Source organism: Ursus americanus, chromosome 18, assembly GCF_024610735.1.
Source record: "Ursus americanus isolate L20-20 chromosome 18, mUrsAme1.1.p, whole genome shotgun sequence".
NCBI lineage: Eukaryota > Metazoa > Chordata > Mammalia > Carnivora > Ursidae > Ursus > Ursus americanus.
Genome location: NC_142144.1, coordinates 39,761,816 through 39,781,124, shown reverse-complemented (window position 1 = coordinate 39,781,124; position 19,309 = coordinate 39,761,816).

The window sequence follows — 19,309 nt, the reverse complement described above, 5'->3', positions numbered from 1 at the left end:
AATGAAAATTTATTGGCATGTCCTAATACTGGTATGTGTTTATAATATTTTCAATAGGGACACACATTATTGCCTTGATATTTGAAAGTTTATCAGACATATGTAGAGATTCGCATGACTCTTCATCTGCTATTTTTGTTAATATGTACTGAGAAAATAACAGATAATCTGGAATTTTCAGAGTGTCCATGGGATGCTTGCAGGCAGGAATAATGTCTGATTCTAGTTCCCTGGGGTTCTAAGGCAGACTCAAGGATGGAGGAAGAGAGACGTGCAGGGTAGGAACAGACACTCTTGTAGGGGTCAAGGGCAGGCTACCCAAAATGAGACACTTTGGCTTGAAGATTATTTTGAGTTAAAAAGCAATAAAACTCCAGGACAATGAGAAAAAGCTCTTTACCTCCTCCACAACTGCCAAAAAAAGAGTTCAAATGAAGGATCTGCTCCAGAAAGAGAACGATCACCATAGATAACTACATTGTGGTATGAACTAGGCATAGTAGACAGAGAGGGACCTAGCAAGGCCTGTTTAATCAAAGTCCTCTGTCCCATTGTTTCTGAGCAGCCCAGCAAACATTTGTTTACCAAACAGTTACTCTTTTTCGTCTTCCTGAGAATTGCATTACCTCCCTTTGAAGTTCTAGACCTCTACCCCCTTCTTCTTAGTTCAGGATGCCATATATACCTCATTTTGCCTGTCTGTCTTTGGAATTTCCATGTCTGTGTGGATTCTCTTGTTACTCTGTCTCATGTCAATCTGATGCTTAGTCCAGATTAGAAGGATTTGGAAAGGATATTCTTGCTCCTGACCCTCACTTTGCTGGAATCCAGGGTAGAAGCAAAAGCATGATATACCGAAGGACCAAAGCAGAAGAAAGTCAGAATGCCAACTAATGTAACCATCTTTCATTGGTTTAGATTCCATGATTTATCTAAAAATTTAGATAGATAATCCTTGATTCCAGCTTTGGCTACAACGTTTTATAATAGATAAATTTGTGTACATAAAACACCGAACATAGTTTTTACTCGAAATTACTCACTTCCCTGGGGCACCTGGCTGGCTCAGTTGGTAGAGTATGCAACTCTTGATTTCAGGGTTGTAGGTTCAAGCCCCACATTGGGTGTAGAGATTACTTAAAAATAAAACCTTAAAAAAAATAGAAATCCCCTGCTTCTCTGAAAATGACTGAACTTTATATAACTATAGAGACATCATTTCCTAAGAATTCCACATAGCAATTGCTATAATTTTTTTTGATAGAACTGATTAATAAAGATACCTGTACTACTGCTCCAACACATTAATTAGCTGTCAGATATCATCCAGACAATTTTCTTGTACTGAAATCCACTGCTTGAGAAGTAGTAGAAAGAGAACATTGAGGGTGTAAATTTAGGAATCAGGTAAGCCTGAGTTCACATTCTAACTCTGTAACTTAGTAGCTATTTGGTGTTGAATGAGCAACCTAAATTTTCCATATCCTGGCTTCCTCTTCTGTAATATCAAGATAATAATAATAACAGTACATATTTGATTGATAGGCTTTAATATGTTTGTAGTATTAAATGAAATAATATATACAAGGCACTTAGCACAGAGTAAGAACTCAACATAGGACAATTATAAAGAGTCTATTTAGAAATTATTTTGTCCCAATTAAGTGTTTCTATAATGACATTTTTGTCCTGAGCTTTGGAAGATGAATTTTCTACCGAAGAGAGGCTGGATTCCAGATCCTTCTCACCCTAGAAAATAACCTGTAGAAACAGATTCTCAGGGGACTTGTATGTGTTTGGAAACCTATATATCACACAGAAAATGATTAACTGAGGAAAGAAAGAACAAGTTGATTTTTATTTCTTGAAGAGGTATCAACAACCCTGAGTGTAACTGTGTGATCCTTTTCACTAATACTCTGTCTATTCCTGTCAAAGCACAAGAAAATCTGCTAGGCTGCGTCTGTGGCGGTTGATTCCCTGGGGCGTTTCACACCTCCATTGACAGGCTCTTCTTACTATCTCTCTGTATTTTTTCCCCTAAGCTATTTTGGAATAACATCTATATATTTTCTTTCTCCTCAGTTGAAAACAACCAAAAGTAAACTAAGCTTACTAAAGAGAACAATACAAACACTCCTTTCTGAAACAAACCCTCCTTGGAATATATATACTTTGTATCATGATAGAACCAGAAGTTTTCCTCCATACCAGTATCTGTAATGCTAAAGAAAAATAGCATTGACCAAAAGTTAGGAAACATTATAAAATGTTATGAAGATGTTGGAACTTTCCAGGAAATGTTAATTTGTTCCCATCACTAAACTGGATTAATTTATTATCCAGATCTGAAGTGTCCTACCCTTCTAAACTGCCCACTTAGTAAATTATACTCTTTTTCAGCATTTTTTTTGCATGAGAACCATTTTATGAAAAATAAAGATATTTAGTGATGTTTAAATTTTTGACCTTTAGGAAAAAGTTTTAAAAATATATGTCTTTAAAAAGATGATAAGTGATCATTCTAAAACACCAAACAGTAAAATAACATAAAATATGACTAACATCCAAAAAAGAGTGTTGTTTAACAGGTAACAAAGCACATTTATTCTATTTTACTTTACTGAACCTCAAGGGGAGAGGGTATATTTATACTAATTAGACCATCTATTTATTGTACCAAATAATTCCAATGAGAAGATAATTTTGCTTTATTTTTCGTATTAGAGAAATAGTAAGATGAAGGCAACTTTCTAAAAAGCTCTTATCCTGCGGTGCTTGGGTGGCTTAGTTGGTTAAGGGTCCGACTCTTGATTTTGGCTTGGGTCATGGTCTCAGGGTGGTGAGATCAAGCCCCGCCTCGGGCTCTGTATTGAGCCTGCTTAAGGTTCTCTCTCTTCTTCTCCCTCTGCCCATCCTCCTCCTCCAGCTTGCACTTTCACTTCCGCCATAAAAAGTAGTAAACAGCTCTCATCCTGAAATTAAATTGGAGGCTACATTCTGAATCTGTATGATCTCTATTTGATCACGAGTTGTCACTGCAGCTACGTAGGTGTAGATTACAGCAATTACCTTCTGAATTCTTGTTCTTACTTTTACCTGTTTGTTTAATTAGTTGAATCTCATTGCCAGTCAGGAGTAGAAGCCTCAAGGTTTATCCTGCTTTTTAGATCCTTTTAGATGTTATCTTCTTAGATCTTTATGTGTTCTTACCACACACACACAAGGGTAACTAAGCAGGGGGATGAATATGTTAATTAGCCTGATCGTGGTAGTCATTTCACAATGTACACGTATTAAAATGTCACATTGTACACCTTAAATAAATATGATTTTTATTTGTCAATCATACCTCAATAAAGTTGGAAAAAATATGGGCCGCAAACCGTAGCTCATAATTATGGAAGGATCCAGCTATAGCCTTTACTCCAGAAGTTTCTGTTTAAAGGAGACTGCGTGAAGCCTTTAAATATTTAAGACGTCTCCAAAAGGAGGAAGTGGAGAGACACAAATCATAACTATAACACCCTTCAACTGATTAGGTCAGAGCTGAGGAAGCATTTTATTTTCTTTCTGAAGTACTAATCTTTTTCTCTTAATTTTATTTTCTTACAGTGATGTCCCTTGGAAGCCGAATCACCTAAATTCTGGTTCACTGATCTTGTATGCCATGTTTCAATCTCTGTTTCTTCTCTCACACCTCGTCTGTGATACCCTGGCTGCCTACGCTGTCCTCCAGCCTTAGAATTGTGATAGAAACCCAGTATTCTACTACAGGAGGAGAGGCATACAGGTTAAACCAACCAAACATAGATACGATGTAGTTTGTACCGCTCTAAATATAGTGATTAACAAATATAATGTGTTATATGTTTAAAACAAAAAATTATGAACAAGGCTGCAGGTTTATTATGATCTGCCATCTACTGAATTCATAACTTTGAACAATTCTTTTACATTTCTGAACTGGAGTTGCTATGTCAGTAAAATGAGAAAAAATAGAAATGTATCTACTCAGAAGGTTATGTATAGTCATTTTGCACGTAATATATGCAAAAACATCTCTACATGGTAGGTCTTCAAAAAGCCTCCACTTCCAGTATTTTCTATGATGAAACTAATTTATATTTTCATAAATTGCTGTTTTAGCTTTTGACTAAAAATGATGGAATTCTAATTTCAGGGAAAGTATCTTGAATCCAATTCCGGCACCTTGATTACCAAAGCGAAAAGCGAGTGCTAAAACTGTCAAGCAACAGCAAGTGATTCAACTTTCTTTTTACTAGATTGTTTTCTGGTCAAGTTAACACACGTTTCAAAACTCACCCAGAATTGTTGCCTTTGGCTTTGACTCTGAACTTAAAGTGATGATATTTCAAGGAAAACTGAAATGCAAAGGGATGTTATGTTGCATTTACTTTAAGGTTCATTCGCTATGACTTTTACATGACTTGTTAGACATTAGCCTCCCTGTTTTGAAAAGGCCAGGTCCATCAGGGTCTGCGCAGAGTGTGAACACCATTAGTTTGCACTTTATCGCTGCCATCCAGCTGCAGAATGGCCGCGTTTTACATTCCACAGGTAATGGAGGATGTCAGAGCTGTTTCAACTCTTACACAAGTCCAAACTTCACAAAGACTCAGGGTTTCTGATTTGAGGCAAGAAACACTTTCTCTGCCCAAGGTCTCCAAGTAGCCCCCACCTGTTCTGCAAGGAGACTGTAGTAATTATTGTCTGCGAGTGTGTTTTGTAACCTATTAATGAACTCGGGTAGAATTGGTTCAGAACTTATTATTTAAATATCTAAGTCATTAGAAGGCAGAGCCAAACTTTGCTTCAACTCATTTCTACGAACTGGATTTTAACCAAGATTGAGTATCATAACAACACTGTGTCGCCATTCATTCTTCACATCAACTCATAGACGTGTGGGATTTCAGAGACTCAAATGACAGCATGTTCAGTCAACACAGTGCTGATCTCACGTGTGCCCACCTGAGCACAGCCCAGCGGGCTGCAGCACCCCAACGGTGACAGTCTTCTTTGGGCATTGAGCAGAGATTCTATTTCACTTCATTACATCTTATCACACTTTTCATTTTTTATTCCATTATGGCAGGCTCATCTTCCCCTCACTGCCAGAGGCTACCGACTGGTAATAAATCTCGGATTCAAACCTACTCAAAAGGGGAGAAATCAAATGAGCAAAGAAGGAAGTAGACCATAGCTGCTGCTTCTTTTCATACTCACCGATTTGCTGCAACTTTAGGGGATTTGTTAAAATCCTCAGTGTAATATTCTGGGATGAACATAAATTGTATGTTAGGAGATTGGATTCTAATTCTAACTCTGGAATTCATTAACTGAAAATATGAGCATTTCTGGCATCAGTGTTTTCATATTTACAAATGGAGGATTGGACTAGATACTTTCTAGGTCACTTTCAGCTTGGAAAATATATACTTCAGACAATAAGAGAAGAAACATTTAATTTTTGTGTAAATAATTGTTTACATGCTCTTGACTCTCAATGAGAAGACTGGCATTAGACGTTTTAGTTTTCCGTCTTTTTGGTAGTAGTATCACTGTTAAAATGAATATGTGCTTTTTAGGATGGTTAATTTTATGTGTCATTTTGAATTATGAGGTGCTCAGATGTTTGGATAAACATTTCTAGATGTGTCTGCGATGGTATTTCTGGAAGTGATTAGCACTTGAATTTGTGAACAGAGTGAATTAGATTGTCCTCACCAATGTAGATGGGCATCATTTAATCTGTTGAGGAATGAATAGAACAAAGAGGTGGAGGAAGGGAGAATTCTCTCTGCCTGACTATTGAGGTGACATATTGATCTTTTCTTGCCCTGGAGTGGGGACTTACACCGTTGGTTCTCTTGGTTCTCAGGCCTTCAGACTTGGACTAGAATTACCGCACTGGCTTTCATGGGTATCCAGCTTGAAGAAGACAGATTGTGGGAATCCTCAGCCTCCCTAACCATGTGAGCCAATCACTTCTTTTATGTATTTATCTCATGGGTTCTGTTCTTCTGGAGAACCCTGAGTAATATACTTTTCTTTGCAAAAACTGGAGTTTTCAAAATTACTGACAAATTAATAATTCTTATTTTAATTGTACATGTTCACATGGCCTTCAAAACACTTTTGTACATATTACCTTCCCCCCCCCCCTTTTCCTTTTGTTAGAAAATGTGAATTGCTTCGTATAGCTAGACAGGTATTACCATCTCCATTTTAAGGACAATGGATTCAAGATGAGGAAAAATTAGGTGGTTTAGCAAAGAATTTGTGGTTAGTTAGCAGCAGGAGATATAGTACAATTTAAGTTAGCTAAATGCTAATCATATATATGCTTATTTGATTTTTAAAATCAACATCTTATTATGAAATATACAGAAGCGTGCACAATACTCAGTTTAACAATAGCTGTAATGAGAACACCTGTGTAATTATCACAGCCGTGAAGTATTAGAACATTACTGGCATCACAGAAGGCTCTCTATCTCCTCTGTGCCTGTTAACAGTTGATTGCCTCTCGCCTTGAAACCCACCTTTTTTTTTTTAACCTGCTCCGCAATAAGAGAGCTTTAAGCGCTTTTTTTCTTTGCTGCCTATGCGATATTAAGCGTTATCGGTAGAGGGAGCTAGAGGGACTTTGCAAGCGGAAGGGGTTTCTCTTATTCCGGTGTGTGTTGCCTTTGGCGCGTATGGTCTCTTAAGCATGTGCTGCATTGCTGATACAGCATTCGCAACGAGGAGGTGTCCCAACTCCCTCTGTGTCTGTCAGCCGACCTTGGCCCGTCTGTACCCCAGAGGGATGTTTCCTGCTTGCCCAGTGACTGCGAACCACCTTCGGCCTGGATAACTCCGTGAACTTGGCCGTGCTGGGAGCTTCAACTACCACCCTTTCTTTACAAGGTATGAACCCCAATATTGAGGAAGGACACCCCTTCCAAGATTGTCCTTCCGTGTGTACCTCCCTCAGCCATAAGGTATTTTTCAGAATTGTAGTTACATGTTCGTAATTTCTCCTCTGTTAGTTGTTTGGGACCCTGACCGATACACCTTACAAATCACCGATCCCTCATTTCTCCCCAGAGGCAGCTACTCTCCTAACTCATTTTAAAAGATTTCCTTGAGTTCTTTTATAAGTTTGTTGCTCATGTATACATTTTTTTTTAATGATGAACAAGTTTAAAAAATTCCCTGCCAGTGCAAGTGGGTGCGAGAGGTGTGTATGTGCAATGCTGGCAATGAATGTGCGTATTACCCATGAGTAGATGCCCGCAGAACCAGAGGGCAGCTGAGCACGCCTGTTCTTGTACATTTAGGGGTGCACATGCACTGTGACCGTGGAGGTAAGAGTACGATGAGTGTGTTTCCTTGTTGTACCTGTGCGTGCGCGCTCGCGTGTGTGTGTGCGCGCAGGTGTGTAACTGGGTGGAAACAAGGAGGGGTTCTCTGCCCAGGGAGCTCCAGCTCCTAACCTGTAAAGACCCCCACTTTTGACTCCAGCTGAGGTCTGGTGAGGTGAGGAGTTTCCTTTCTCTTGGTGGGGAGGGCTGGGTGTTGGGTTTCATCACATTTTTAAACAGTTTCATTTTGTCTTTTTTAGAACTTTAGGTAAACACAGTGTCTGTAATCTTTTGTTACTTGCTCTCTTTTGTTCAAAAAACTGTCTTTTGGAGACACTAATGTTGCTGTACCTGTGGTCTGCTTTATTTATGTATCCATAATGTGTTTTCCATTCTAAAGTGGTGTGGCATTTGGATTGCTTCCAATATTTGACAATTATGAACAACTGTGCTCTCAACATTCTTGTATCAATTGCAAATAAGTATGTTTATCTCTATGGACTATACACAGGGGTGAAATTTCTGAATGAAAGGGACTACCTCTTTAACATTTCTAGATTATGGTATATCGTTTACCAAAGAGGTAAACAAAGAGCTTTATCAAAGAGGTACCAATTTACAGTCCTTCCAGCCATGTAGGAAAATTCTGGTAGTTTATATACTTGTTAACATACGTTAACATGTATACATGTATAACATGAAGTAAAATATTATTTAGCATTTTCTTGACTTCTGAAGTTTAGTGCCTTTAGCGTATGTTTATTAGTAATTTGGTTTCCTCTTTGTGAAATGTTCTTTTAAGTCTCACCGGTTTTACTCTCTGGTTATCTGACTTTTTAGTTTTCTTCCTTATCATAAATAATCTGGATAAAATCCCTTTGTCAGCTATCTGTGTTGCAAATACCTTTCTCCATTCTGTGATGCTTCACTTTTTAAAAATGATATCTTTTGAAGAAGGCAAAATTATGATCGTAATTTTAACATAGTTGAATTTATTAATCTTTTTCTTCATGGCTACTGCTTTTTGGATTTTGTTTAAGATACCAAAGATATTAATATATTCTTCCATAGTATCTTCTAAAGGTTTTATGGCTTTGCCTTTCACATTTAGGTTTTGAATCTACCTGGAATTGATTCTTTTATATGGCATGAATGCTCTTGCTATTATGCCATAATTTCTAAAAACCAAATGTGCACGAGGTCACCGTGACTATTTAGTTTATGTATGTATAACTTTGGGAGAGGTAGCCTGATAGAGAAGGCTGCTGAATTGGATGGGTGGGGGTGAGAGCAGAGAATTTTCTTTTTAAGAAACCTGTAATTAAGCTCTTACTGATGGGAAATACTTTACTTCCATAACTTCAAAAAAGTTAATTTTATAGATAAACCAGTTAAGGGTTAGAGATTTGAAAGAGGTTGGCCAAGATCACACAGTAGTATCAATTTGAGCAAGGATTCAAATGTTTACCATTGAACTCAAAAGCTTCTGCTATTCTGTCTCTCTAGGAAAGGGGTGTGTGTGTGTGTGTGTGTGTGTGTGTGTGTGTGTGTGTGTGTGTTTGTGTTCCCTTCTTATTTGCTTTGCTTTTCCATGCTTTTAATTTGACATTTGGATTTTCCAGGGTTAATAGACTATCTCTGATTCCCATTCTGAGTTTTGCCTATGTTCAAAGTTACCCCACTTTCCTAGTAAGTGTTTTCTTATGTTTTTAAAATAGTCCCGTATGCAGTTATGCTTCTCTTTCTCTGTTCATGTTACAATGTCTTTCAATACAAAAATTTTCATTCAATAATTATAGAAATTTGACTATTTCCTAAAGTTGAAATTCTTAATATATATGCAAGGCCCCCAGAACCTGCTCTGGTTTCCTAGCTACGTTCTGCGGAGCCCTTGGGGGCTCAGACAAATTCCCACATAATACACATTGGTGGTTGCTGGGCTAAGCAGGCCAGGTTTTGCTTCCCTCATCTCACACAAACTTCAGCCAGGGAAACTCTGATTTATCTGTTTATTTGTTTGGGCTACCAGTTAAAATTTCATTTGAATAAAGGGTTTTGCCACTGAAAATGTCTGAAAACAACTGGACAATCAGAGTGAGTAATTTTAGGATGCAACAGTGTGCTTTCAGTTATCCAGTTGTAAGATTATTAAAAAATAGATACTGGAGAAAATTAAATTTTCAGGGTTTTTAATTCTATAACTAATAAGTGAATTTAGTAAGGTCAATACAAAAAGTCAATTTTATTTATATGTTAATAACAAACAATTGAAAGATGAAAAAAATATTTATAAGAGCATCATAAAACCCAAAATACTTAGGAAGATATTTTTAAAAAGACGTGAAAGACTTCTGTATTGAAAACCACAAATAACTGCTGGTAGAGATTTTAAAAAACATAAATAATTTAGAGCTGTATCACGTTCATAGGGTGAAAAACTCAGTATTATTAAGGTATATGTTCTCACCAAATTTACTTCAACACTATCATAATAAAAACCTTACCCTCTTTGGTTTTCCTTCTGCCACTGGATCTTGCTCTAATAATTCATTATTCCTTTGTTATTTCTTCAATGTCATCAAGCTATGTATATGTATAAGTATATGCATACTTACATCCTTTGGCTGAACTAAAACAAAGTACCTATTTATGGTTTCTCCACTTTGGTACCATTGACCCTGGAGGCTGGATAATTTTTGTTCTTGGAGGCTGTTCTGTGTGTTGAATATGTAGCAGCCTCCTTGTCCTCTACCCATACGGTAGCATCCTCCCTTTGTGACAAAGAGAATGTCTAGTCATTGCTAAATGTCCCTTGGGAGGTAAAATTGCCCCGAGTTTAGAACCACTGACTTGACATATCATTTGCTGAGGCAAAAATCCCAACTTTTCAAATATTTTTTTTTCTTCCTGTCATTCCGTTTATCGCTTTCCAATATTGTTTCTTATCCCGATTCTTGCCAACTGTTTTATTACATATTGAAGCATTTGCAGTGATTACATCCCTTTAAATCATTCATTTATTTCCCATTAATTATAGAATTAATTCCAAGTTTCTTAGCATGGCATGAAAGCCCCATCTACTTCTCCAGTTTCTCTCACCATACCTGGTTTTAGAGGACTATTCTTGCTGCATTACTTTTTTTTTTTTTTTTAATCATTCTTGGCTCACACCACTGTATTGTTTTTCATTATGTCTTTGCTACCTTTCTTCCCTTGATCTGTGAATCAGATATTTTTAATGTGTCTCTTCAAACCCTCTGGAGCCCACTGCTGACTTGAAACACTATGTGTCAATAGTTTTGTGGTGGCTTCAAGGAGTTTGTTGCAAGTGTGGACCTGTATGTGTACATTTCATATCCTGCCAAGGATTTCTCTGATGTTGCCACGTGAGATGATAAATGGAAATCTGCCTAATAGTCATGAATGGGTGCAGGAGAAATCAATGCCTGTGGGGCCATTCCTTTTTTTTTTCTTTCACTTTTTAAGTTTTTATTTTAATTCCAGTTAGTTAACATACAGTTAACTTCAGGGGTGATATAGGGTGATTCATCAATTCCATATATCACTCGGTTCTCATCAAGACAAGTGCACTCATTAATCCCCATCATCTGTTTAATACATATTCTCACATCCTCCCCTCTGGTAACCATCAGTTCTCTATAATTAAGAGTCCGTTTCTTGGTTTTGTCTTTCTCTTTCTCTCTCTCACTCTTTTTTTTCTCGTTTGTCTTGCATCTCAAATTCCACATATGACTGAAATCATATGGTATTTGTTTTTCTCTGACTGACTTACTTCGCTTAGCATTATGCTCTCTAGCTCCATCCATATCATTGCAAATGGCAAGATTTCATTCTTCTTTATGGCTGAATAATATTCCATTATATATATATATAAACATACACACTACATATATATATATATATATACACACATATACACTATTTACACACACACACACACACACACACACACACACACACTACATCTTCTTTATCCACTCATCAATTGTTGGATGCTTGGGCGACTTGCATATCTTGGCTCTTGTAAATAATGCTGCTATAAACATAGGGGTGCATGTATCCCTTTAAATAAGCATTTTTGTATTCTTTGGATAAATACCTTTCTTGACCAATAGAAGATATAAATAAATGTTTCCTCCTTCACCCTCTGGGTGGATAGTTTTGAGAATATTATAAAAAGTTCTTGAGAAAGTTCCACATAATCAAGCACCAGTCACTCATCTTGGTATCCAACCCCATAACGTATGGTTACACTGGTTTGCCCACCTTCTCTGTTTTGCTCCTGCTGTCCCTCACTTGTGCTGCTTAGGATCAGTTCCCAAACAAACTACCCGCATATAAGCCTTAGTCTCAGGCTCTGCTTTTCGTGGGTCTAAAACTAAGACAACCTGGCTAACGTTTGCTCATCCTTTAAGGTAACTTCTTCGTCTTCATCCTGTTAATTCTCTATTTGTCTTCTCAATCATCTTTTTTGTTCAGTCTAAGGCTGAGAACTAATTCACGCGAGGATATATGTTTAAAGAAAACACATTTCCTCTGAGGCTAGAGAAAGCCCTGAAAAATACATGGAATCACGTGTCAGAATTTGTACAAATTAAATTTCAATATCATATTAAATAGCCTTATTCTCTGTGAGTCAGTAAGCAAGATAGGACTTGAGAAGACTAAGGCTTGAAGAGAAAGGAGAAACTGAGCTAGATCTTCCATGAGGAATGATACAGAATTCACTAGAATTGAATGAAATAATCATAAGATAGTGGAAGGCATCCACAGAGGAACAGATGTATATATATATGTATATGTATATATATGTATATATATATACACACATATATATATGTATGTATGTATATATACATATATATATATAAAAATTAGTAAACATGAGGTCCCCTCAATGCCCACCTTGGGTTCTAAGTTTAAAAAGTTTTGTTTCCTGGATCAGCCATCTACAGTCACTTTTGTTACATAGAATCAAGGTTATTTGTGGAGAGAAAACTAAATGGACAACAAAGGAGAATGTGTTGATATTTGTCACAAACAGCTGGTAAGAAAGGAAAGGAGAACCTGGGATGATATTGTCTCCAATTTGAGGGAGCAGCTGCCATTCATGAAAATCTTGCAGAGATCACTGGGAAGAAATTTTTTTTCATTAGAAGAAAATACCCCAACAACTATGCAGCTGAAACTCAGAGCAGATAGAGAGAAAATGGAAGAGGAAATTCTACCGGCCTGGGAACTGGTACTGCAGACAAGAGAAAGAGGTACAATGATGTGGGAGTCTAAGAGAGAATCCTCGAGAATGCCAAGTATGCCATAGAGTTGGCAAAAACACTGCTCTGGTTAGCAGTTTAGATGGGCGCTGCTAAGGCATTGTTAATGTTAGGTCCATGAGTAAGGCAACTTTTAAGTAAACAATACCATATCATTAGCCTCAGGCATTCTGCTGTATAAAATTCTCCAGATTATTGTAACAGTGTACCCTCTGATCATTATCTCCCTTACCTCCCCACCTCGCCCAAGCCTTGGGAGCCACGTTTTACTGTTTCTTTTGGTTTGACTATTTCAGATTCACAAAGAAGTGAGATCGTAAAGTATGTGTCTTTCTATGTCCGGCTTATTTCATTTAGAATAATGTCTTTTGGGTCCATCCATGTTGCCACAAATGGCAGGATTTCCTGAGCTTTTAGTGTCATAGCCCCCAAATTAGATATATGCATTATACTTTTTAAACTGAATTTCAGTGATAAGAGTTAAATTGAGTATTAAAATGTGGCAAGATTTGTGCTAAATGCTTTATCAACATTGTCTAAACAAATATTTAGAATAACCACTTAGAGACTGTTATTACGGATAGAGAATGTAAATCGAGACAGGGTAAGTAACTTATCTATGGGAACAATATATATGATAACTCTAGGAATAGATACTCCCAGTATGCCTGACACAAAGTCCATGGTTGTAACTAGTATAAAATATACAAAAGTCACCAAATGGCCAACTATGATCTAAAATAAGAAAGTCTAGGGAAAGTGAAGGAATACTGTCAAGATAGGTGCTTTTATATAATTTGACATTATTAATGACAGCATTTAGAAAGCAAACAGATCATCTGCATTAAAGGGCAGTGGGAGAGTATCAGGTGACAGGTCTCTAAATAGTGATATGTGCCTACTGGTTGAGATGGACAGCTGAGTCCCTGGTTATACTTCTATTTTTGTTTATAAGATATCATCTCAGAAAGGCTTGTTGAATGGCAGTTGTTGTCATGATCAATGCTAATAACAAATGAAATAAGTTAATATCATTTCTGGTTGAAAAATACCATTCATTTGGATTGAAATAAACATTTAAAACCATGAAAAGTGTAGAAAGAAACTGAGCATCATTGCAACATTTATCAGTAAGATCTGAATCTGTGTCTAGGGGCTGTCATTATACCCTTGAAAAGAGTATGAAGGGCAAAAGTTAATTACTTCTGTAATTCATTCAAAAAACTTTCATGGAAGATATTCTGAATAAAAAATACTTTATTACTTTAATTAATCTTCACAGACATGCTCTATGGTAGATATTAGTATCCTCTTCTTATAAATAAAGAAACAAAGGTTTGAAGACTTTAGCCAACACACCTGTGGTCATACAGCTGGTGAGTGGCAGATTTGGCTTTATCGCTGGGCTTGTCTGGTCCCAAAGTCTGTGCCGTATTTCCTAATAAGGCAGATTTCACATAGTCTTGCAAAAATAGGCAAAACAATCCCTGGGTGCAATCAGCACATTATCCTTCCTCCTCCTCCTAACAAGAACCTATGGGGGAAACCTCACGGATCATAGGCTTGGGCAGAATGTCACACTGTCTGGCAGAACATTGGCTTAAAAGGTCAACAAGCTTCACAGTAAAGCATTCTAATCATCCACGGAAAATAAGCTGCTCATATTTCTGCTTACTAAACAAAGTGAAGGCTAACTCATTATGTTCATATTTTGGGTAAATTTTCTCGGGGCCAAAAAGTTACTAGTGTGTAAATCATAGTCCGACCAGCTATTACGTTTCCTAAAAAGTTATTTTTAATTATCTTCACCACGAATGAAAACTTTAAGCACGATGGAAAACCACATACACTTGAACCCAACTGGAGGACATACAGAGAAGTCACACTAAGGTGATGAGGGCACGAATGAGTTCGACTACAGAGGAAATATCTGAGAATACAGGTTGCTGCCATAAACACCTACAGGATGAGTCAGGCTGCAGAAGTTAGAAACAATCAATAATTACTAAGATGCAAGGAAGACTGAGCAGGAGGAAATTGAAGGAGAACCTTTAGAATGGATTCTCAGGAAAGAGTCCTCTGACTATAAACACTGTGAGTTTTTCGAATAATCTATCTACCACAGGAAGTGGTGAAAGTGCCATCATTTAGGACACCCAGGGATTAGACAGACTCCCAGAACCACTAAAAGCAAGTGTTAGCAGATACATTAGTGGGAAATGAAGACAGTAGCTTTTCCATTGTTTACTCCCGTCAGTACAACTTAGAGGAAGTCTTCTTTGTCCTTGAGTAACATTTCGGATGTCTATTAAAAGATGCAGATTTTCACCCCATTGACTGAGTTATGGTTTTTTTGACCTTCATGTTTCTGTCGGATTTGTTCAGTTCTTATGTATCACGAAGAGTCACATGTGTGGAGCTTGTGATTGTGACAAAGAGATCGTTTGTTTTAACATACTCACCATGGAAAAATTAGAACATACAGACATGCAATTAAATATCACCGATATCCTAATACTCAGGATGAACATGTTAACATTTCTATGAAGAAACCTCACAATATCTCAGGTGTGTGTATGTGTGTGTATGTATGTGTTTAGGTAGATTTGTGTTCATAGAGATTATAATTATACTATATAGACTTTTCTGCAGTTTCCTTACTAATTAAACATAATATAATCATCCTCCATGAAATTAAATAATCTTCTAAGTATTATAACATAGATTGCATCCACAGTATTGATTTATAACTATTAAATATTCTCAATTGCTGGACCCTGGGTTGTTTCTCATTTCTTACTATTATATAAAATGTGACACTGTCTATTCTCATACATCAATTTTTATCAAAGCTTTAATCATTTCTTTAAGAGAAATTCTTGCATCTCTGAGGTAAAGGGTTTGTACATTTAACTAATTATTTAGGTACCCTTCAGTTAGAATGGAGTTTTCGCGAGAGTAGAATGCGGGTGCGGGCTCTGGAGTCAATCTGCTTGTGTGACCACAGACTGATTCCATGTGGACGAGTTTCCTTATCTGTACAAGGGGGTTCATAGAACTACTCCACAGGATGACTGTGGAGATGGAATAGATAAAATAAGTAAAATAATCATTAGAGAACCTGCCGGAGAGGAAACTCTTAGAAGTGTTTAGTATTATTGTCATGATTATTTCCAGTTAACATTTCCACCAAAAGCTGTTTTTCCTTACCCTAGATGACAATATTATCACAAATATATTTGCAAATTTAGTCAGTAGTGTTATATCATTGTTTTAGTTCTCCTTTCTTTGATTAATAATAGGTAGGGTGTTCGCCATATGCCTATTGGTTATTTGTGTTCTTTCTTTTACGCCTTGCTTGGTCAGAGGGCTTTTTTGGCCTGTTTTGCTGCTGCAGTTTCTAATTTACTTCCTGATTTGTGTAAGAGCTGCTTCTTTCCTGTCTAATAGGACAACAACCTCTTGCATGCTTTTAGGCAAAATGTGTATAACATTAAACAATTTCCCAAACAAAAACAGCCATACATCTCCTCCCACATTTTCCGGAGTGCTATTCTCAGGATGTGAGTCTAGCACGACATGTTTTACACCTTTATGCACCATTCCCCAAAGATGTGGTTTTCACCCTTTTAAATTCTCATTTCAATTCTAATGTCTTACATTTCTTTGACTTAATGAGTTCTTTTTAATAACTTATCTGTTTTGACTTCAATCTAACTCCAAAATATTGATATTTTTTTGCCTTCTATAAAAAAAAGCAATTTTCCAATTTCCATATATAAGAAAGCTTCATGCTATTAACATGCCTTTACTTCTCTGGTTTAAATAATGCCAGATGTTTTGCTTTTTCCTCATTAAACTCATTTTCCAAATCTATTGTAGTTTATAAAATTTCCAAATTTACGTATGATACATAATATAGCATATCATTTACAGACATAATCTTTAAAATCAGACATGTACTCAAATTCTTAGTTCGGTAAATTTGGACAAGTCAGTAGGTCTGAGCCTCACTTTTCTTACATGTAAAATGTAAAAAAATGACATCCATCTTAAAGAAGCAGCATGTGGCAGTTTAGGTGCTTAATAAATGGCAGTTATGTTTTAACACTTAATTATTATCATTGTTTTCCAATAAACCTTCATCCAGTTATATGGTCATATAAATTATTCCTTATCTTAGTGAATATCACAGCAGTCATTCACCTAGTTTTAAAATTAGAAATCTTGGAGCCACCTTCAGGTCCTTCTGCTCTTGCATTCCTTACATCTAATCTCTTGTCAAGTCCTACCAAGAAAGCGCCTAAATTGGCTTCACCTCCATCTACTTTGTTCCATCCCCAATGCCAGTGCCTCCATCCAGAACCCTCATCATGTCTTGTCTGGACCTCTATGAGGATAGGCACCCTCAAAGGCTAACTTTAAACTCTTGTCCACGGACTGTTTCTAAATCATAAATATAAGTTTGGCACTGGTCAACTACAATACTTTCCCATTTCTTAGAAGGAAAAGTTGAAATTATTGAGTAAGTAATTTGAAGTCTTTAATAGCATGATCTCACTCTATTCATGTTGTTTTGTCCTCAGCCTATTTCCCTACATCAATGACCCTTTTAAGTTATTTTGCACTGTAATCACAAACGTTTTTGCTATTTCCAGTATATTCTGTGCACACTAATAGATTAAGGCCTTTGCTCAAAAAAAAAAAAAAAATCCTACCTAAAATAGCAAATATTCTTTAATTCATTCAAGATTAATGGAAGGGAAATTAACATTTACAGAGCATTAAACAAATGCCAAGCACATTTAAAAGTTAAAATAATCCTGTGAAGCAACTATTATTACTACCGTGTTACAAGGGATACAATTAAGTATTTTGCCCAATTTCACACATGTAAACAGCAGAGCTGGGATTCCATATTCTTTTCACTTTTCCAAAATACTAATTAGGTACCTACTCTGCGTCCTGTAATGGAATATTGTGGACATAAGGATGAATTAAAAGCAGATTCTTACTCAAGGAGATCACGGTCTAGTGGAACAACAGCTCAGAAATCTCTTATTTATGAGGACATCCATGTTTCCACCAGATGTGTTGGGGGCATAGCCACATTCTGCAGTTTGGTAATCCATGGCTGCTGCATTTGCTGCCATGACTTTTCTCTCTAGTTCCTTATCTGGTTGTGAACTTTCAAAAAAGGTAAAAACCTTAATTTACATAATAAATTAGCATCTTTACTGCTTTGAGCAGCTTAAGAAAGGCTTGAAAAAAAAGTAGAGGATTGAAATGAATGGCCAAATAGGACTTGGGGCTTGCTCTAATTTTCTTTTATATATGTATGTATCATCATGGAGAATTCCTTGAGTGGCTGCTATTTTCTGTTCTACACATGGGAAATTTGATGTAGATAAAAGGCAGACTATCTAAGTAGGAGGAAGAACAGAGATAGGAATTCAAATTGCTTGGATGCTTGGTCTGTTCTTTTCTTTCAAACTACAGTGTGTCACCTGTCATAAATTATAAAGCCAATGTCAGTGGTAGGTATATAGATGAATAGATAGGTAGGTCTTTCTTATGATTGAAAAAAGCCAAAGTGTTAAAACAAATTCCTATATGCACAACTGCAAAGATTGATCCTACTAAGGCTTATAAAATGTAAAATTTAGAGTCCTGAGACTTCCAAGGGGTCCCGAGCCCACTGGTCGGAGACTCCTAGCATAGCAGAAGGAAAGCAGAAGACCTAATTTTAACTAGCTATCGGATGTGCCTGTATCATTTGGGTATTATCATTGGTTTTCTCATCTTAAAAGATCATAGTAACAACTTGCTCATCTCACAAAGCCATTAGAATAAAATAGATAGAGCATATAAAATTTTTAAAATCAATGAAGCACTGTCAGAGTTTCTGGTATCATTATTACAGTACTACTTTTATAACCAGAGTTCTATAGATTATGGAATTAAAGATCAGAATGAGAATTTAGAACTGAAAAGAACTCCACTACTACTTTCTCATTCTATAAATTAGGACACTGAAGTTCAGAATAGCTAAATGACTTGCCTAATGTCATAGGTATTGCTTAAAATGCCACATAAGCACACGTTCTATTTAGTTGTGAACACTGCCAGTTATTTAACCCAGCCATTCTTATTAATGTCTGCACCTTAATCAAGAAAAGTAGACAATGTTGAGGGCGGACATGGATATAATCATACATGGGTACTGGTATGCATTTTATAAGGTTCCTCAAATCAACTGTATGTACGTTATCTACATATCAGAATCTCTGCCTTTAAATAAAATGCATTGATCAAAGATATATTACAGCAGTAAATGGGTTTGTAGAGCTAGAGACATAAATTTAGGTATCTAGATTAAGATATATAACTAGACCCATTAAGCCTTTTTCATATACCAAGAAAGAGAAGTACAGACAGCTTAAGTAATTTTCCTAGAATAAATCACACAGATAATAGATGACAGAGTCAGGAGTTGAGACTGAATTTTACTAACTCCAAAGACCTTCTTTTTGTCCCCGTAATACATAGTACTGTATGTTAATGTAATAGTACATATTAGTTTCTGTATAATATCAAATAATTTAGTTAATTAACAGGCAGTTTGGAGAACATTGTACTGGA